The 18,536-nt window shown below is 44.7% G+C and overlaps 1 long non-coding RNA gene across 8 annotated transcripts in view; it reads left to right on the forward strand.

Annotated features, from left to right (window-relative positions):
• Positions 1–18,536, forward strand: part of Gm36560 — a 75,381-nt gene that overhangs the window by 21,949 nt on the left and 34,896 nt on the right. For 2 of the 8 annotated variants that reach the window (XR_001781774.2, XR_875693.2), the window contains exon 5: positions 10,869–10,991. The exons of 5 other annotated variants lie outside the window; for them this stretch is intronic. This is a non-coding gene — a long non-coding RNA (predicted gene, 36560). Of the gene's footprint in view, positions 1–1,312; positions 1,429–10,868; positions 10,992–18,536 lie in introns of all 8 variants that reach the window. One more of the 8 variants, XR_875691.2, reaches the window with a different exon arrangement.

Genomic DNA, 18,536 nt, shown 5'->3' on the forward strand with positions numbered 1-18,536 from the left:
GCCTCCGGCCTCTCTCACACGAGTGTGTATTTTTTAATTGTCCTGTCTCGGCATCTGCCTTCAGTCCAAACTGGCTTTGTAGTCTGCTGTTCACAACATGCACAGCTTGGAAGAGTACGAGTGGTTACTTCACAGAAAGCTAGTTTGGGTTTGACTGATTATTATTTTTTTTTACACCATTAAATTCAAGTTATACATTTAGGGATATTCATGAGAACATTTTTAAAGGCAGGAGGACTTGTTTCTTCTTGTTTTATTCTGTGCCTATCTGCAGGCAGTTAATATTGATTGATAATGGACGAATGAGTGAATGATCCAAAACTTTAGGTGTATTAATTTCCTACAAGAGAAGAACAGCTTTCTCTTTTATCCTGCTTCGGTTTTTACTATAAATCTTTGGACTGAAAGGTTCTAATCCTTCAACAAGACTGCAGTAGGAGAGTGAGTTAATGACCAGGGTGATGACTTGGCTGGGGGTGCAGTAGGGTCTCCCTTCACCCTGGGTGGCTGTGAGTGTTGTAGGGTCTCATTTCATCCTGGGTGGTGGTGTTCATACCCTGTAGAGACAGAAGGATGAATATGGTGGACCTCTGATGGAAAGGAAAAACAGTACAGAGGTCTTGGGAGTACCTATTTTCTTGCTGAGAGAAATTAGTTATTTAGGTTTCTAGATTTTTTTTTCCCCACACTCCCCTATTTGAATCTTAAGAATGCCATAGTGAAAATTGATTTCTGTCCCTCCTCCTTTCCCAGAGGGGACAACTCCATAACTCTCCCCTCTCCCCTCTCCATCCCCTCCTACCACCACACACAAGTGTGTATTTTCTAACGTTTATAAACGGCGGTTGGGCGGCCCATTCTCTTCAGATTATTTATTGTTGAGAAAATCTATAACTCCTTGGGCTTCTCATTTTGATGTAGAAGCTGTAGAAGCTTTCATCCCTGTCGCCTGGGGGAAGTGAGGTTATGAGAGGTACTCTCTGCCGCACAAAAATTTGTTTTCAGGCTTCCCGTTGGGGCCCTTTCTCTCTCTGGCTCTGATCATCTCAGACATCTCTGACAGTCCTTCCTGAAGCATCTGGGGCTTGGGACCGAATTCATCTATTTAATTTTGCAAGGTTTGTGAGTGCGTGATTCACAGTGCTTCGGCCCTTTTCCTGAGAGTCTGCCCACCCACATTTGTGTCGGCCTTAATTTCACCACAGGGGCAGGGGAGCCTCCTTTGTCTCTTATACTAGCACATGGTCATCCAAAACCAACCCAAAACCAGGGGATGATTCAAAGGTGACTTTTGTTTTCTTTGCCTTTTAAGTGACTAGACTGTGGCTCGACATAATAAATGAACAACCTGTATGAAACCCATCCAACAGCAAGTCCTTGTGATGGGGTGTGTGGCATCTCTGCTTTGGTATCTAAAGAGGGGGACAGGTAGGAGACCGTCTCAGTTCATTTTGTTCTCAGTGTGTTGTCAGTACCCTCAATATTTGAGAGAACACCAGAGTACTGGGGTTTCAAATCGTTCATTCTGAGAGCTAGATACTTAGTTAAAAGAGCACATAAGGCCATCATAAGAATCTACCACTCTGTGAAGGTTCCTCTGCTATCCAGAATAAAGGCCCCAGTCCTCACATCCTCTGCTATCTAGAATAAAGGTCCCAGCTCCCACATCCTCTGCTATCTAGACTATAGGTCCCAGTCCTCACATGACTCCAATGCCCCATTTGAATGATTCACCCTCCTGCTTCCTCTCTGTTGTAACACTCTTTCCCACCCGTCTTTTCATTCTGTACCAGCCCTGAGCGACTATGTTCTACTTCGTGCTCATGAAAAGGTCTGTTATTAAAAAAACAACAGAAAATAGGAAGTATCTGTGAGAGTGTGGATAAATTGAAACCATTGTGCTGTTGGTGAAATGCAAAATGGGATAGCCTTGGTGGAAGCACTATGATGGCTCCTTAAAAAGTTAAACATAATGCCGAGTGTAGGCCTCACACCTTTACTCCCAGCACTTGGGAGGCCAAGGAAGGCAGAGCTCTGAGTTCCAGGCCGGCCTGGTCTACAGAGTGAGTTCCAGGACAGCCAGGGTTACACAGAGAAATCCTGTCTTGGAAAGCAAAACAAACAGCAAAAAAGTTAAAGCCAGGCAGTGGTGGCACACGCCTTTAATCCCAGCACTCGGGAGGCAGAGGCAGGTGGATTTCTGAGTTCAAGGCCAGCCTGGTCTACAGAGTGAGTTCCAGGACAGCCAGGGCTATACAGAGAAAAAAAAAAGTTAAGCATAAGATTACCATGTGGATTTCCATTCTAGGCAGATAATCAGAAGAAAAGAAAGCAGGGTTGGAAAAGTTATGTGTATCCAGTATTCCTAAAAGTCACCCACAGTAGCCCAGAGGCAGAAGGAATGCACCTGCCCAACAGTGTATAAACAAAATGTGGCCTCTCTATACAGTAGAGTATACAATGTGGATTATTCTAACGGAAAAGAAGCTAGTACCAAACAACAAACACTGTTTGGTTCTGTTTATCTGATGTTCATGGAGAAGTCAAATTCACAAAGGCAGAAAACAGTAATGATTTTTTTTTGAGGGCTGGAGAAGAAAGGAACTGGAAATTAGTGTTTAGTGGGTACCAAGTTGGAAAAAGTAAAAATATTATGGCTAGGGGTGCTGGTGTTGGTGCTGGGCTGGTGGTAGTGCTGATGCTGGTGCTGGTACCGGTTGAACGACCGTGTAACTATACTTAATACCATGCTTGTTTTACAAACAGTCAAAATGAAATGTTAGGGACATTTGCCCCAAGAATGCACAAAGATAACCAGGATCTTTGTCCTTGTTCTCCTCAGAGGTGACTCCCTTGTCTGTTCCAACATTGGTGAAATACCATCTTCTCTGAGCCTTCTTTGAACATCTAATATTAGTACATTTTTTTGTCTTAGATCTTTTTGTTTGTTTTTCTGAGATAGGGTCTCTATCCAACCTACTCTATATAGCCCACAGTGTGGCTACAACTGCCAATGTAGACCAGGCTGGCCTCAAACTTAGAGAGATCCACCTGCTTCTGCCTCCTGAGTGCTGGGATTAAAGGTGTGTGCTACTCTGCCTAGCTTGCAATGTAGCCCATTTGTCCTTGAATTTGTAAGCCTTCTGCCTTAGCCTCTTGAGTAATAGGATTCAGGTATGTGGCACCACACCAGATTGGGCTATTCATTTTAATTTCAATCTTTGTGTGTGTGTGTGTGTGTGTGTGTGTGTGTGTGTGGGTGTGTGTGTGGGTGTGTGTATGTTGGGGGAACATTGGCTGCTTATGCAGCAAGCACTTTTATTATGCTGTCTTCCCAGCTCCTGGCCCTGGCCTACCCATTCGGACCTGTAACTCTTAGCCACAGCACACACTAACCTCTTTGAACTTCCGTTTGCTTGGCCTCACAGATCAGTCTAACACAGGTTACAGTCTCATTTGTTTATAGTATGCTTCCGTTGCTGAGACTTAAGTCACTGGGGTGGAGGATTCTCTCTGTGTATGTTCTCATTACTGAGTCCCAGTGCTGAGTAGTTGGGGACCAGTAAATATTTATTGGATGAGTGAATGAATGGAGGGCTGTGACTAGACACAGGTTCTAGAAAAGGCACACAGAGCAACACCTAAAGGTTTGCTGGTTTTTCATCTGTGGCTTTTAGACCTAGGATACACCTCAGCCATTTTTCTCTTCCTTCCTTCCTTCCTTCCTTCCTTCCTTCCTTCCTTCCTTCCTTCCTTCCTTCCTCTCTATCTTTCTTCCTTCCTCCCTTCCTCCTCCCTCCTTCTTTCCTCTCTCTCTCCTTCTTTCTTTCCTCCTTTCTTCCTTATTCTTTCTTATTTCAAAATTCTGGATATAGCACAGTTATTTTGAGAATAATACTTTAAAAAAAGATTTTACTTTATTTCCAATTACATGCATGTGTATGTGAGTACCAATACTCACAGAGGCCACAGGCATTGGATCTCCAGGAGATAGAGTTAGAGATGGTTGTGAGATACCTGACGTGTGAGCTGGGAATTGGACTTCACTCTTCTGTAAGAGCATTATGTGCTCTTAATCTGCTGAGCCATCTCTCTAGACCATAATTAGTATTACCACTGAGATATTCTTCAACCCAAGCTGATTGTGGACTCACTGAGTGGTCCAGTCTGAGCTTGGATTGTGACCTTCCTGCTGCAGCCTCCTCAGTGCCTCCCACACACCTGAGTACCTGCTGCAGCCTCCTCAGTGCTGAGAGTGCAGGTACTCCCCCTACACCTGTTCAGACATTATTAGCTCTTCCATGTCAGAGCCTCTGCTCTTGTATTTCTGATTGTCCTCTTCCACTGTTACAAAGGAGTTCAAACCAGAATGTTGGACACCCAGAGATATTTTCTTCTTGTTTTCTTGGGAGACCCTGGTTTGACTGGCTCCAGGGTTTTCATTTTCTGGAAATCACAAGGAGGGAAGAGCTTATACCATTTGGGCAGGGACAGAAGCTGTACTTCACACAAAGGAATGCATCTCTAGAGATGCTGCGCTGAGTCCATTTCTGCAAAGCTTTGAGAGCTGAAAACAATTTAATAGCCCCACCAGGCTTCTGTCAAGTCCTCACCACAATTCCAGCAAAGTCACTTGCTGTGTTTGAAGTTGTTCTGCAGGATCCATGAGGTCAGACTTGAGAAATCAGTGGGGCTCACTTCATGGAAAAATGTTTTGGAAAGGTCTAGGATGAGAGCAGAACTCCACTTAAAGACAAAGGGACAGACGAACGGTGACCTCCAGGATCAAGGAGACTGGGTGGGATTTGGCTGGTAAAGCAGGCCAGCCTGCAGTTTAGTGGGTGGATCGTTGGATTTAACATGAGCTCTTCTTGGCTCCTTGGGATGGAACTTCTGTTTTAGAGTTTGGAAAGAGCTCAGAGGCAGAAGAAACACCAGGAGAAGGCGGGAGGGAAGAGCCGGCAGCATTATGGAATTCACACAAGGGTTCTCCAGCCTTTTTGTGGTGTTGCTTTAAGCACCTCCTCTGCTCCAAGCGCCTCCTGGGGGAAAGACTGTTTCCTAATTAAACTGAGATTCGCAGACCCAGGGCTCTCATTAGAAAAAGTCCTCAGGAAGTGATCTTTAAATAGAAGATTGTGCATGTTTAAGTCTCTTGTTCCCACCTCTGTCCCTTTCTCTGAAAAGAAAAACTTGCTTCTAGGAATCCTAAGGTAGTCATCACCCCATAAATCTGTATATTTATTTTCTCTGTCTTAAATGTCTCTTTTGGCTGCTTAGCCCTTGTGGGTAGTCAGGGTTGGCAGAGGAGTGTCACATCCAGAAGCAGGAGATACACGGATCCTGGCCCTGCCCTCTAGAAGCTTTTAGACTGAAGGAATTTAAGGGACCCGCCTAGATCTCACAAGGCGTAAAGGGAAACCAGTTCTATCTGAGCATGGGAGCTGTAAGTGCTGATGGGATGGAGAGGAAGGTTGGAGCATCAATCTATGAGGCTTAGGACATGCTTCTAGAAGTAGGGGAGAAAGGCTGAGAAATGCTGAGGGTCAAGACTAGATAGAGAGGAGAGAGAAGGGCCTTCTTTGTAGGTCAAGGAACTTGTACAGGTCAAAGGATTCCTCTTTCCACGGGAGTGAGTCTGAATGTGGGGGGCAGAGGTTCAGGGGTGGGGATAGCAGAGTTGACCTCTGACCTCTGGACTGATGATGAACATGAGGACAAGGGAAGAATGATCTAATAACTGCCTTTGAGGCTGGCTTGCCTGTTTACAGTTACATGCTAGGCAGCAGCGAAGCTTTCTGGAGCTTGCTGTCACATGGCGGCTTTCCCCCTGTAGGTGTGGTTGTTGTTTGCCCCCCTTTGCCTGAGTCATAAAGATGATATTCAATTCCTGTGTGTTTGGCTCTTCTCCGATATCATACTTTATAGGTTCACTTTCACTATTCTCTAGAGAAAGTGGGAAGGGTCTAAGAACTACCCTAAATTATGGAGCCGAAGGAGACAGCAGTCTGTGTTTGAAGCTTAAAGGCAGAGAACCAGGTGTATTGCCAAGCTCAGTTCATGCAAGGCCCACTTAAAGAAATTAGTTTTTCCTGTGTTGCCTCTTGCATACATCCTTACTTCTCCTCCTTACTAGACACAACTGCTTTAGTGTATTTGGTAAGAACATATCAAATCCGTGCTCTGTGTATTCAGTTAGCCATGATAAATCCATTCAATAAATCTAAGGCACCTGCCTTGTGTCAGGCAAAGGGACACAGATCATACAGATTATCTTTTTTCTTTCTCTCTTTGTTCTTGAGACAGGGTATTTTTAGTCCCAGCTGGTCTGGAACTCACTATATAGGTCAGAGTGGCCTTAAACTTACAGGAGATCCACTTGCCTTTGCCTCTGGAGTTCTGGGATTAAAGGCATGCCCATTGGATAGTTAGAAATATAGAATTTGGCTTATACCCTGAGTAAGATGGAAATACTATAACACAACTGGTTTACATTTTTTACAGGGACTCTCTCTCTCTGTGTACACACACACACACACACACACACACACACACGGATGGATGGGTGTGCTGGGCAGATAGGTCAGAGGTCAAATGCTTGCCACAGGTATGAGATGACCTGGGGCTAGAGAGATAGCTCAGTAGTTAGGAGGGTATAGTGCTCTTATAGAGGACCCAAGTCTGGTTCCCAACATTTATGTTAGGTGTTTCACAACTGTCTATAACCCCAATTCCAGGGAATCTAACCCATCTCTGGCCTCTGGAGACACCTACACTCAAGTGCATACAACACACACATACACACGCACACACACATGCACGCACACACATATGCACGCACACACACAATTACAAATAATAAAAATAAAGGCTGACAACCTGGGTTCATCTTGTCAGAACCCTATCAAACAGATGCAGTAGAGTACTCACCAGTAATCCCAGGGAGTTTCTACAGGGAGATGGGATGTACAGACAGAAGAATTTCCAGGAGCTGTTGGGCTAGCTAGCCTGGTGTTTGCCTAAGTGAACAAGAGAGACCCTGCCTCAAACAAGGTGAGAGGTGAGTTTGAAAAATAAAGTTGTCCTCTGACCTCTACACATGTCTGTGTGGCAAATTTTACGCCTGCATCCAACTTCTTACTGCCCATAACAGAGCGTTGATGGACACCCTTGCATGGCTCTCTTTGTGTGCTCAGAAGTTCCTTGGGGTAGGAATGCTTTCCTTGATGCTGCTTCAGGATGATACCCAGCCCCCACCCCAAGCAAAAGTGATGGTTTATATTCACCCAGTTAGTTCTGGTATTGACACATTAAAGCAAGTATTGTCAGTCCACTTTCCAAGGAGGCTGACCTCAGTGGGCCTAGGATTTCCAATGTGTTTACTCTAGTGTGCTTAAGGGTATCTAGAGTCCTTAGAGCTTTGAGAGATAAAGGGTTTTCTTTTTCTCACAGAAGGGTGGCTTACAGTCTCCAGACTTTGATAGTAGACATTTATAAATATGAACTGAGTTTTTCCAAATTGGGAGACTTTGCATCAGTTTTTTTTTAATTTAATTTATTTTTTATATGAGCACACTGTAGCTGTCTTCAGACACACCAGAAGAAAGATCCCATTACAGATGGTTGTGAGCCACCGTGTGGTTGCTGGGAATTGAACTCAGGACCCCTGGAAGAGCAGTCAGTGCTCTTTGCTGCTGAGCCATCTTTCCAGCCCAAATAAGTTTTAATATTAGCCATTTGATAGGTTGCATTATCTATCTATCTATCTATCTATCTATCTATCTATCTATCTATCTATCTTTGTTAAATGTATTTATTTTTGCTGGGCATGGTGGTGACACACCTTTAATCCCAGCACTTGAGAGACAGAGGCAGAGGGCAGAGGGCAGAGGGCAGAGGGAAGAGGCAGGTATATCTCTATGAGTTCAAGGCCAGCTTGGTTTATAGATTGAGCGTGCATGTGCACACACACACACACACACACACACACACGAAGTTGATTCTCTCCTTCCATCATGGAAGACCTGGGGATCGAACTCAGGTTGTTGGGCTTGGTTTAAGTAACTTTACCCACTGAGCTATCTTATCAACCCTGTAGGTTGTGTTAATACATCTGTCTTGGTAGACTCTAAGCTAATTGTGCTTTCCAGCATCCATGTGATGGCTTACAAGCACCTGTAGCTCCAGTTCCAGGGGCTCTGATACCCTCTTCTTACTTCCTTGGGCACCGAGCATACACAAGGTACACAAACATACCTTCAGGATAAACACCCATACACAGAGAGTAAAAAAATTAAAAAAGAAAAGAATCTCCAGAGGGTGAGACTATGACATTTGAAAATGTTCCCCGGGTTCCTTAATGTATGCTTCCAACCAAGGTGACAGCTTGTTTTAGGGGACACCCTACCTAAGTTATAGGGCTAAGTATAATGTGGTAAAAAAAGAAGTGGGGTTTCAATACTGGGAGTGAGATGGTTTCTGCAACCCAAGGCAGCCTGATATTTCTAAAACAAGAACCCACGAAGGCAAGCTATTCTTTATCACCTGTGTGCAGCTTACACAGGTCATGAATTATCTGCGGTCAAGGTTTTATCACAGTTGGTTTTCCATTCACACTTTTCATTTTGATCACCTTCTACAAGGAACATAATACCATTTATATATTTACCTGAGTCAGATTTATAAAGGTTGCTTGGTTACGGAGTACATATCTCAAAGTCAAGTCGATAGGAATGCTGGATCGTCTGCGTCTTCAGGTCTTCTCTCCCCTGTCTGCACACTTGTTCAACAAATATTTATTGAGCCCTAAACTCACAGTCCAGTGGAGGAGACAGTCAGCTGAGCTGGAATCCTGTTACTTTACAGCCAAGGGGAGACGTAATGACAGTGCTCTGGGGGTGTATACAAAGGGCACCCCACAAAGCTTCTTGGGGAAGCAGTGTCTGAACTGGGAATGGAAAGGTAAGCTGGTGTTTGATCAGCCATGGGCCCTGGGAGACCATTAGAGGCAGGAATCAGAGGTTCATGCTGGGAATGTGGCACGGGCAGGGGGTGAAGTTAGAGGAATAAGTTCTGGTCAGTTGTGAAAACATTTGGAAAGATCATGCTAAGAGATTTATTTTTTAATCCTGATGAATTACTGAAAGTGGTTAGACAGAGAAACCATTCAGGTTTATGGATTGGGAAGGACTTGGTGAGGTAAAAATAGACTTTGTGGCTAGGTGTGGTGGAACACATCTCTAATCCCGGCATTTGAGAGGCAGCAGCAGGCAGATCTCTGAGTATAAGGTTAGCCTGGCCTACGTAGTAAGCTTCAGGCCAGCTAGGGCTACATGGCAAGGCCACACTTCAAAAACCCTTTAAAAAGACTCCTTGCTTTAATGTTTCCTTCTTTATTACATTTTATTTTACTTTATTTTCATGCATATGTATTTATATGCGGCCACCCACAGAAGCTACAAGAGGACATTGGATTTCCTGGAGATGGAGTTACAGGCAGTTGTGAATCACCCTATGTGTGGGTGCTGGGAATCAAACTCTGGTTCTCTGAAAGAACAGCAACTGCTCTTAACCATCTCTCTGGCCCCTAGTCTTTTATTTTAGTATTTTCCCTCCTGCCTTTCCGTTCTCTTCCTGTTCTTCCTCCTCTTTTTATTTGAGACATGGCCTCATTATACATCTGAGGTTGACTTCAAACTTGGTATGTAGCCCAGGTTCCAGCCTTGAACTTGTGATCCTGTGGCCTCAGCCACTCAAGTGCTGGGACATTGGGTGAGTGCCACCATGCTTGACGATGCTCTTTATCTTCTTTGGTTGTGAAATAATAATAATAATAATGATAATAATAAAAATAGGATTATTGAATAGCCAGTAAAGGAGTCTAGAAGGCCTGTTCCAATAACCCCATTGGGTTCCTTTGGATAATATATAGAGAAGTCCTACTTCCCTCATTCCTCCCCTCCCCTCCCCCCTCCCCTCCCTCCCTCCTCCCCTCCCCTCCCTCCCTCCTTCTCCTGGTTTTTGTTTTCTTCCTAGAGAAAATGCTCAGAGCTTTGCACAGGCTAAGCACACACTACAAATTGAGCTACAGCTCCAGTCTCCAAAATATTTCAATTTTGACTTGATCTTTCTATTTTCAAAAACCCATGTTTCACGAAATCCTCTCACATCCAAAGCCTGAGTGAGAAAGAGGAATATGTGACATTTTTTTTTTCTTCTCTGTTCTCTGCTACTCATTTCCGGGACATTGCTGTGAGTTGCTCATCCAAACTGTGCTCCCTGTGAGGAGGGGACCATTTGAATAGCAGCGGGGGAGTCAGAGAAGGAGGAACCACACGCCGAGATCGTTCATTAAGAAAATATATTTGGCATATTCAGACAATGGTTTGAGCGAGTTAAAAATAACTCCTCGTGAAAAATTAATAGGGAGTTATAAGTGAGTGTTTTAATACAAGCTCAGAGAGCAAGCAGGGCAGATTCTGCAGGCGGTTGGTGAGTGACATCACAGGTGGTGTAGGGTGTGTACAGAGCGCCATGGGGCCAGCAGGAGAGTTGGCCACAGAGATGAGCTCACCTCTCTCCCTCAGAGCCACAGGCAGAGAGAAGAGCAAGGAACTGGTTTTTTTGTTGTGAGTTTCTGAGCCAGATGACATTTCTTTCTTTCTTTCCCATCATCCTCTCCTAATAGTGGGCATAAAAACCACAGTGAATTTTGCTTGGTTCTGTGCGGTGAGGTTTATTGAATGTCAGGATTCATAAAAGTCTTTTCTGGCTCCCCTTTGTTCTGAGTAATAGTCCTTAGCTGGCTGGCTGTTGCATCTGCTTCTCCAGTGTCTCCTGACCCATGGGCTGGCTCTCTTGTCTTGCAGGTTGTTAGAATGTCTCTGCCCATCTTCCTCTTCCTCCCTCTTCACAGGACCCCTGTGGTCCTCCTCTGTGAGTCCAGTGGAAGGTTGCATTGACCACTCTTTGCCATCAGTACAGCTGAATAGGTAAGGAGAGCAGAGAACGAGAAGAAAGGGAGTCAGCTGCATTTGGAAGCAAAGGGTCCCAAGACTTGGAGTGGGGGGAACCAATATTTGTACTTTAAAATCCAGATGATATTTAAAAAATGGTTCTGTAATTGCAATGAGGCCCTCTAGGCCGTGAATTAATGTGTCATAACTCACGCCCAAGCACTGCGCAAACATCCCGCGTGTGAATTATTGCACAATAAATTCATGCCCTGTTGTGTCTTACAGCTTAATTAGTACATGAAGCTACATGAGTTAGACAAACCCAAATGGGATTATGTCATGTGGTGCGTAGAAAAGCAGAATGTTGGGAGGTATTTGAGCTTTTTCTGGGGGTAAGCATGGTTGGTGACGTCTTTGGGCATCAGTGAATGTGATGTTTGGGCTGCAACAGGTGACATTCTTTAACATGTGACTCTGAGCTCTGGTTGGCTGGTTGAATAATGACTGCATACTAAGCATTATTGAGGAAAAGCACACAAACCATGAAAGGTGGCCCCTGCCTTTGAAGAACTTGCATTCTACGTCAGAACACAATGCAAAGTAGACAGAGAAAAGTGCAAAGCATCTTGGGAAATCAGAGTAGCAGGGAGTGGTCATTTCTGGGTGCAGTGGTGCGAGTGGGTTGGTGGACTCAGGGGAGACTGTAGGGATGACATTTGAGTTGTTTGTCTTAGAGGATTGATAAGCCATAAATAGGGTGCTGGAGCTGGCCAGTGAACTCTAGGCGGAACAAATAATAATGGGAATAGCCCAAGAAAATTAACAGCGTTTGGAGCACACTGAGCAGACTGTGGCTTCAGCCTTCGGTAAGGGGTGGTAGGGATGGTGACTTGGAGCCAGAGCTTTCTTATGAACATAAAGCATTTGGCTTTAAACCCTCTACCATCCTATGGTTCTTGTAGTTGGTTCTTTTACTACTGTGACTGTATCATGAACTTGAAGATGGTTCTACTGTTTTCTTTGGTCTATCTCCTTAGAAGATGCATAATTGAGAGCCAGGTGTCCTGAGTTCTAGTCTTGTCTCTGCTGCCAACTGGCAACATGACTTTACCAAAGCCCTGAGGTCCTTCAGTGGGTTGTGTCTTAGTTTTTGACATGAGAAGGCAGACTGAATGGTTTTTAAAATCCTACTTAGTTAAAAAAAACCTTCTTCGGGCACTTTCTTCCACTTTTCTTTGTATTTTGTTTTTGTTTAGTTACTTAGTTAAAACGTTCCAGCACTTTCTTTGACTTTTCTTTGTATTTTGTTTTTGTGTTGTTACTTAGTTAAAAAAAAAAAGTTCTGGCACTTTCTCTGGCTTTTCTTTGTATTTTGTTTTTGTTTTCTTAGTTTGCTTTGTTTTCTCTCCTCTTAACTAGGTCTCTCTACTGTAGGCATGCTGGTCCTGCAGCCTGCCAACTCTTCACAAAAACCCATTGTTGGAATTTTAAAGATACAATAAATAATGCTTCCTTCTAATTTTGGAACCAACTGATAACAGGAGACAATGTTTGAGCTGCAGCTTTTGGCTTGCCGGTCCTGCTCCCAGTCACCGGTAATGCTGAACACAACCTGCCTCACTCCACAGAGCCAGACTCTGCTTTTGTTGATCGCCTTCTGCCATGTCTGAGTAGGTCAGCATGCTCCTGTTCCACGAGCTCACTGGCTCTCCAAACACTGGAAGCAGCAAAAGCCTCCAAACCAGAAGAAACAGACTGAGCATGCTCAATGCTCTTTGAGTTTCACAAATCTCAGAAGTCATGGCAAAGGAGATGGCACAGGAGTGGGTCTTAAATTAGCTCACCAGATCACAACACTTGGGAGGGAAGGCAGGATGGTCAAGAGTTCAAGGCCATCCCTGGTTACATAGCAAGTTCAAGACTAGCCTGGGCCACCACACACAGACCTTATCTTAAAACAAACAAACAAACAAACAAACAAAACAAAAAACAGACAAACAAAAAACTCCAACAAAATAAAACACAGATGGCTGCATTACTACTGCCAACACTGCCAAATTCAGCAGATCTGAGCGGACGGCAGAATTTGCACTTTTTAAACATCCCAGGTGACACAGAGACTGAACAGCTGAAGCCTGTATGTGTGCACATGTGGAAATGAAGTGAGGGAAAACAACTCGCTTCTATACTACCCTTAGCCAACTACTGCAGGATTAAGAACATGGCCTTCTGTGTCTTTATAGCCCCCCTCTCCCCCTCATCCACCAATACACACACCTGACTGTCTATTCCTGGTAAGGAGTGTGTATCTTATTTACTGCCTTCAGCACCCAGCCAAGTGCGAGGCACATAAGGAGTCTTAATACCCAGTTGCATTGAACCGAGGTTTACTCATTTTCACAGTACAAGAGTCCCCTCATTGTAAGACCAGCACTGTCTTGCTCCCTAAATTCATCCTTTAGAAGGTTTCTTTGACAAATAGCTACTCCCCAACCTTCTAGCATCTAGAACTGGTCAGCTGCTGATCCCAATTTTGCTTCTCTTCAGTCTTGTCTGGGTCCTGAGAATTCTCCTGTCTTGCTCAGAGCAAGTGCTAACTGTAATCCTTCCTTCTGACTGCCTCCCTCAGTCTTGAGAACAGTGTTGCTCACTCAAAGAACAAGGGATAATAACCCCCCCTGCAGCAAGAGAATGCCAGGAGCAACCTCCTTGGGTTTCAGTCTGCATTCCCATAGAATTCTGGGAGGGGCAAGAGGTAGTGAGGTCCAGAGACCTCTGTAGTTGCCTCCTTGGAATCTCTGAAGACCAGACAGACTCCAGCGTGGGCACAGTGGGCATCTTTCCTGGAGCTGTCAGGGTTTTATGCATTGTCATAGAAGAGCCAATATTTTTCTTTTGTATTTAAATACAAGGTTTGCTCTGGGCAAGAAGAGATGGGAAGCTACTTTCTTACTCATGGGGTTTCTGAAACATTCCCAATAAGGGGTAGGTGACAGCCGTGTAACTCTACCAGGATTCTCCAAATTCCTGCCAGACCCTTTAGATGCTTTTCTGAGTGCCAAAACCTTGTGAGAACATATACCATTCTTCGTGGGGGAGAATTTATACCCAGTAGAGAGAGTGAGCCTGGTACTGAAGTATGAAGAGCTTGTAACTACGAAGGGATTGAGACATCCTTTCTTTGGAAGGGGAAGGTGTGAGCAGAAACCCAGAGAGCTGTTTGTCAAGAGGTGCTTCCTTGAGGAGGATGCTTGTGGAGCAATTTGGGAAATAAAAGAGGGCTAGGCAGATTGGAGAAGATATGGGACAGTAATTCTAGGCTCCATGGACCTTCTGAGCCATGGAAGTGAGGCTCCTATGAAGGATATCCTTTTCCACATTTGCTGTGGAATTTATGAGCCAGGTTTGTGTTGTGTATTGTGCCACGGAGGGAGATTTCTGAATCAGGAAGGTATGAGGTATGATTCTCATTGCTGTCTAGAGGATAGATAGACAGATGGAGTTGGATAGATGGACTCTTCCTGGGAGACTGTTAGAGAAACTGCTGTAATCATTTAGCTCCTCACCCTTCCAGGTATGATTCGTGGTCCAGTAGCACAGGCCTCACCTGGGAACTCGTTAAGCGTGTAGAATCACGGGCCATAATTCATGCTACTGAAACTAAATCTGCATTTTAAACAAGCTCACCAAGTGACCTGCCTACTCTTGAACCTCCAAGAAGCCCCAGGCTGGGTCACGTGGCCTGGGGTATGGACTTAGGGTAAGAGGCAGGAAGGATCTGGGAACTTTGGACTTGAGAGCCCAAGAGGAGGGGCTCAGGCTGGGAAAGTTGAATTGGGGAGGAAGGGAGGAGTACTGGCTCACCTCCTTGTCTCCAGGCCTCCCACACCAGTCACTATGGTTTGGCACTCTACCTACTTTGAGAAAATGCCTGCTGTGCCCACGCTGGAGTCTGCCTGGTCCTCAGGGGCCTCCCTGCAGCAGGCATTGCATAGTTTGGGACTGTGGCCAACTTTGTTTCCCCTGTTTCAGATGGATGGACTGAAAGGAACTAGAGAGGTCATAGAAGTCATGCCCCCGCCCCGGGGTTGTACTGTCCCTTAATCAAGTGGGTGACAATTTGACGATAGTAATGATGCTAATTGAGGCAGCTATGGGGGTGGAGGGATGGAGGTAGGAGTTTTTAACTATCTGTAATGGGAACTCGAATATTTTCAACTTTCAAAGGCTTTAAGGAGGGACCAGATGCCTGCTTGGTTAAGAATACAGTGGCAGGGGCTAAATTAATGCTTTTAAAAATCTCTTGTGATGATTTCTAATGGGATAATGACAAGCAAAATATAGAAGGCACAGAATTCCAGAGACCTGGAGGCACAGTTGATGGGAAAAACGTTACCGGGCGGGCCTTTAAGAACTCTCCTTAAGGTCTTGAATTTTATATACTTTATTTACAGTAAGAATGAAGGACAAGGGAAGGTCAATGTTAGGGGAAATGTGTTGAAGTCAAACACAAAGAATATTTTTCTGGGTTAATAGGGACAATTAAGGAAAGTGGGAAGGTGAAGACTCTAGCTGGCCAAACACATTGTGGGTGTTCTAGTTTGGTCTGAAGGCCTCAGAAGGGGCCCTACTCTGAAATGAAAATGTGCAAAGTGAATTATAAGTTGCAGTGAGTCAAGCACTTGCTGCCTAGGATGGTGGCTTAGACTTGCGCTTAGATTTCAGGAACACACATCAAAAGCCCAGCATCGCACTGTGCACCTGTAACCGCAGAGACAGGAAGGTCCTGCGGCTTGATGGCTGGTCAGTCTAGTCCAGTCAGTAAGCTCCAGGGTCAGTGAGAGACTCTATCTCAAAACATAAGGTAGACAGTGACTAAGCAAGATACCTGGAGCATTGATCTTTGGTCTTCACATGCGTGAGCACATATATGAACATGTGCAGATACATATAACATAAAAGTTTTTTTTAAAAGATTTATTTATTTATTTTATGTATTTAGTATTGCTCTCTTCAGACACACCAGAAGAGGGCATCAGACCGCATTGCAGATAGTTGTGAGCCACCATGTGGTTGCTGGGAATTGAACTCAGGTTCTCTGGAAGAGCAGTCAGTGCTCTTAACCACTGAGCCATCTCTCCAGCCCCATAAAAGAAAAAAGAAAAAAACAAAACAAAACAACTCAAAACGTTATTTGACCCCAGGCATGTTGGCTCTTGTACTTCCAGTGTTTGGAGGCTAGGGCAGAAGGACCACAGGTATGAAACCAAGCTGGGTTGCATAGTAACATCCTGTCTCCAGACAAAACCAAACCAGTCCTTTCTGCCTCCAGAACTCCCCTCTGAGATGTGAAGTGTTTTAAGGGCATACAGATGATACAATGAAAGGAAAATAATTGATCTAAGCATTTTGCTTAAAATTTCACAGCAGGCCCTGACTTTAGGAGACTAAATTGTGTTTTGGGCTGAAATAAGCTCTCGGTTTCTACATTCTTTTGCTTTCCTTTTATCTGCCCAGCCTCATCATGCTTTCTAGAACCTGTAAGAGAAAAGCCCAGCTCTTTTCCACATGACTTCTTTATAACCCTGGTGCCCAGTACAACGATGACGGTAATCACTGTGGTTTACTGGATATTGTGCCTTATATGTCATTCTAGATGCTTTGCACAATGAGCATGAACAAATGCAACTGTTCGTGAGTTAAATAGAGTTTACATAGGTTAACCTACTTTACATAGGTTGAGACTGAAGCTCTGAGAGCACAGGCAATTTGTGCAAAGGAAGAATGGAAGCCATCACTGTACTCCTTGTGAGCCAGGCCCCTGAGCTAAGAACTGCACAGAGGAGCCTCCCCACACCAGATAGATGATCCCCAAAGTGCACTGGTGTACTAAAAGACTGTGGACCACATTACAAATGTTGAATAATGAAAAAAACAAAACAATTTTTTTTGTCTTGTTTCCTGGAACGTAGTCAAAGATACACTGACACATGCAAGACATTTGCTCTCAGACATTCCCTCATTCACCTCCACTGTGCCCCACCCTGCAGTCAGTAACTGAGGAGGGGGGAGGGGCTGGGGATAAGGCTACTCCCTGGACGTCTGAATGCATGTATGAGTGCAGTATACACGTATGTGTTTGTACTCGACTGGAACTGTGCTCCCAGGAGAGGGGTGTGCTTATCTGAGTAGGTCTGTAAACAGGAGTCTGTTTGCTAGACTTCTTGTGTACGGTGTGTGTACAAATCCTGAATGAGTTAAACCAGCTATAGGGAACTGGCTCTCTTCCACCTCTGGTCTTGGCTGATGTGTTTGTACCAAACCCTGATATTTATTTTTTCATCGCCTCTCAAGGGAACCTCAACGAGTTTTCTTTCTGGGAAGTTTATGGCTAAGATGCTGGGCTGCTTTGGGGCCCCTATAAATCTGCTATAATCAGAGGAGGTCTGCAGAGAAAGAGAAACAGCAGCCGAGAGGCAGTGCTGGCTTGTCCTTTACTTGCTAGCCCACTACACAGTCACCCTTGTCTGTGCACACCACTCGCTCTCCTGAGGCCCTCAGGAGGGTGCTCAGAGCAACCACTTTATTTCCTGACCTGTGCCCTGTCCAGGTGGGAGGCTGCATATGGTAATCCCAGGAAAGGAGAACTTGAAAACATATTAACTAAGAAATCTAGACTTCAGACTGAGAAATTGGTTGTTTATACACTGGGTGTGTTTCATTTAAAAAAACAAAAAACCCAGCCTGGGCTTCAGCAGAAACAGGGTGGTAGGAAGAGCTGAATGTCACATATTTTCCTAAGAGCTTCACACAAAGGTGGTCTGGGGTACTCCTGGAAGCAGGGTGTCGGTCAGCCCAGACATTATCAGACCTAACAGAGCACCCTCCCTCCATCTTCCAGTGAAGGTAGCTGGGAGATTTTTTTTTTTCTTTATGAGGGATTTTTATGACAAACTTTACTTTACATTTGACATTTAACAGCATCTTCTGTCCTGGGCGTGAGGAAATATAGATATTTATTGACATAGGATGTCAGAAGATCAAGGAAAATTGACTCTGGAGAAGGAAGGGAGAGGGTTTTATCTCTTTGCTCAGGTATGCAAATTACCCAACTTAATTTGTGTAGCATATGCTTTCTGTGCTCAGTGTTTTTTCTCAGTAATGAGATTAAGAAATCATTTCATTGTTAATAAAGAACTCAGTGGGGGGGGGGAGGGCAAGAGACATGTGGATGGGGGCTTAATGGGCACCCTGCCCTGTCTGAATCCTGCATATCCCAGACATGAGACCTGATCAGGACAGGTAGGGACAAGTGGGACAGAACCTGGACTAGGGCTTTTGCCCTGTCTCCTCTCTCCAAAGCCCCACACGTGTTCTTGCAGTGTTAGTTTGAGCCTTATGGGGTTTACATTTCATAAGCTCAATGTCAAACGGTGGCTCCTTCTCCTTAGCTGTGTCTCTCCCCTGCAGTATCCGCTTGCTCCTGGAACCACATCATCATGGCTGCCTTGGTCAAACTCAGCCAGAGAAGTGCCCCCTCCCCCCTTTTGAATTTCTGAAGTCCTTGTCTGTGGCAGCCTA

The sequence above is a fragment of the Mus musculus genome, chromosome 15 (assembly GCF_000001635.26).
Source record: "Mus musculus strain C57BL/6J chromosome 15, GRCm38.p6 C57BL/6J".
Taxonomy (NCBI): Eukaryota; Metazoa; Chordata; class Mammalia; order Rodentia; family Muridae; genus Mus; species Mus musculus.